The sequence below is a fragment of the Procambarus clarkii genome, chromosome 4, assembly GCF_040958095.1.
Source record: "Procambarus clarkii isolate CNS0578487 chromosome 4, FALCON_Pclarkii_2.0, whole genome shotgun sequence".
Lineage (NCBI taxonomy): Eukaryota > Metazoa > Arthropoda > Malacostraca > Decapoda > Cambaridae > Procambarus > Procambarus clarkii.
The window spans coordinates 37,038,065-37,041,547 of record NC_091153.1 but is presented as its reverse complement, the minus strand read 5'-3'; positions in this window follow the sequence as shown (position 1 = coordinate 37,041,547).

The following is a 3,483-nucleotide window of genomic DNA, read 5'->3' as shown; positions in this document are numbered from 1 at the left end:
CCCCTGTCTGGGGAAATTTACTCACACAACACATAAGAGTAACCAGTATCACGTAGCTGGGAATACTGAGGTTAGCTCGTATCTGCCCACAGTGTTTCCACGTAAGTATTTAACAGTTGTTAAAACATGTTTTCTCCATCTAAGTGGTATTTCCCACTATGAAGAAATACACATTTCTTCTCCTATCGAAGAGCAGTGAAGACTGTCGAAATTATAATAAATATTTGTCTACCGCGAGATTTGCCAGTGATGAAACAACAACCCACACTAAGCTGATATGGTTCGAACGACTTTCTAATGACTTCTCCAGAACATTACTCGATTTAGTCCGACCTAGAGTAACATCCCCCTACATCTATGAGTCACGTAAGCAAGACAATATCATCACTCGACTGGTTGTGGGTAATATTGGTAATATGGTTTTCACAGGAAAAGACGTCATCAATCGCCCTCCAAATTTCAGGAATATCTTGGGTTACCAGCATTCCAAAAGAGTTTTCTGTTGCTAGAGCTTCTAATCTAGAAAGGGTCTTCCAGGCAAAATGCATATATAAAGACGGTGAACCTCTCAACAGGATCATTAATGTTTGGCAAGGCAGGTAACCTCCCACTCAACATTACACCTTCTCTGGACGTTTCATCCCAGCAAGTTCTATCAGACCTTGGGGGTCGTCTCCTGTTGTCTGGTATAATTGCCACGGTACTCATCATGTTTCTAAGTACTGTCGACGTGACCCAGCTGTCGACGGGCACCTGATAGCTGGGTGGACAGCGCTTCAGACTCGTAGTCCTGAGGTTCCGGGTTCGATCCCCTGTGAAGGCGGAGACAAATGTACCAAATGTTTCTTTCACCCCTGATGCCTCCTGTTACCTAGCAATAAATAGGTACCTGGGAGCTAGACAGCTGCTACGGGCTGCTTCTTGGGGATGTGTACTGTTGGGGTTTCACCTCTCTTCTCTCTAGTCTGGGGTGAGCAATAGTTACGCTCAAGGTAACTCACCGTAGCCCTGCGGGTCTTCCCTCGATCCTCACGGCGCCACTGCACGCCAGGAGAGTCTCCCAGTCAATCTTAACGGCCTCTTATTAAGAAAGAGTGAGAACACGACTCGATCACATCGACCGTCGTGTGCCCTCCCCAACAATAGGGCTCTACGGTTAATCACAAAGTCGCCAATTGGTGTTTAAGGTGGCCAATAACACCATCAGTGGACTGGTGTATACAGTGGTAGCCTTGGCAAGGTCACACTCAAAGATCAGGAATCAGGCAGGTACTTATTGTTATCACTCTATGTTTACCAGTATAATATAGCCACAAGATCAATGGAGGGAATGATAAAAACCACTAAGATAGTTTTGTATTTTACTTAAAATGTATGAAAGATGTCACAAAGCCAAACAACAACAAATAAATCAGCAAATCCTGACGCGGCCGGAAGTTCCCACGAATAGTCCGCGATCATTAGGTGGCAACACCTCCCCCTCCTCATCAAGTGTCAAGAACAGCTGATCGTAATGGACTCTCCGCGCGAAATTTGCTTGTTTGCTAGATTCACGCGCGCGGTTTCTTTAAATTCTCCAATATTACTAGAAACTCGCACACTCTATATTGGCACAAATAAACCGGATTACTTAGTTACACTGTACTCAGGCTCAGACAGTCTTTTCTACAATCAATTCTACAATGATTCACTGTAATGGTCTTACACTGTTATTTATCCAACAATATATTATGAAATATTAACACGGGAGTTTTCAGTACTTTCTCCCGTGGGCGATAACGCAATAATTCACTGTACTCACAAATGATTATTCACTGAATGAACATAGACATATATATGGTATATAAATCAATGTTCAATACATGGAAAATAAATAGTTTCTGGGCACATAGCCTAACCTCCAAATACTGGCATAATCTTATATATAATTCACCACTATATGTTCATATCAAAATCTATAGAAAGATATACACGACACAGTAAATTTATCACTGGTTCCTGGTGCCTGTACACACCAATAATCAACATGAATATTACAAGTACTCTTGATAGTACTGTCTAGCACACTGGTGCTTTACCGTGACATAGGTGAGACTTGCTCACGACATATAAAATCTTCGGGCTAGATAATATAGCCAAATAATATAGCTAACTAAAGGGGAATGGGGAGGGAACTAGAACCACCTACTTCACCCTATCCTCCGATGAGAGTCGAGATGTAGCTCCTGGTCCTCGTGTCGGGAACGCCCCCACACTACACGTCGTCGTGTCCTACCAGAGCCTCTCGTCGTCCCACCGTTTAGCGCGTCGTCTCCGTGCCTCCTCACTGCAGGTCCGTCCTCCTTCTTGACTTCTTGAAGGTTGGAGTCGGTTTCCTGGCCGTCGTCTTCTCCCAGCAACGGCTGTCGCCTACGTCTCAGCTACAGTCGTTCGGTTTCCCCAAATAGTCCTCTCTTCCTCAGCTACCCAGTAGCTCTGTCAGCCACTACGCTGTCACGAACTGGTGAATTGCCACAGGCGTCAACATACGTCACTGCACGGCTTCACTGCTACTGGCACAGTACCTGACTGGAGCACTTGTTGCTCAAATAACCGTCAATTCCCTCTTCTGGTTCAACACATGAACTAGGGAAGACTTCTCAGAGTACTGGCGGACTTCAGGTGACGCGTAAATCCACGGTAGTGGGAAACAGCTGTCCGACAGACAGGACCACTCGTCGCACGTCCGACCTCTATGACGTGTCGTGTCTGACTGCTGGCGCCAGCCCGGCGCGCTGGCCGGACCCCCTTCCTTCGTGACGTCACTTTTACTATGGGAAGTTTTCATTGGCTCCCGGTGCCACCTTGCTGTCGATGACCAATCCGGTGCCACTGACGTCACACGGTTTTGGCGGGAGATCAGAGAGGCCAGCGCCATCTTGGCTCCCTAAAGGGCCTATACCACAGGCCAAAATATTACTATTTCACAAATTTCTCGGCTCTCCGAGAACACTTCACTCTCTCCCATATATCAAATTGTAGCCTGCAACGTAGAGAACACTTGGGAAAAGCAGACATGACTCTTACTGCAGGCGTGGGAGAATTATAAGGGGGGGAACTCCGTCACAGTACAAAAAAGGAGGCCTGGTTGAGGACCGGGCCGCGGGGACGCTAAGCCCCAAAATCATCTCAAGATAACTTCAAGACAACGTGACTCATTGTGGGCTCTGTGTTCAAAACCACTGTACGAGGCAGTGTCCTCACAGAGGACCCCCAATCCTAGAGGACGGGGAGGGAGCCTATCCTCCTATCCTTGAGGACGGGGCGGTAGCCTATCCTCCGGTCAAAAAGTGTCCCCGGTGTTTGCTTGCAGGTGTTTGGCATGGTGACGGTGCAGCAAACAAACAAAGATACAGAAGAAATTGACTGGTTAAAAAGAAAATGATGGAATTGGAAAGTAAAATAAAAACATCAGAGAGAAATCTGCCTGGTGATAGTGGTGAA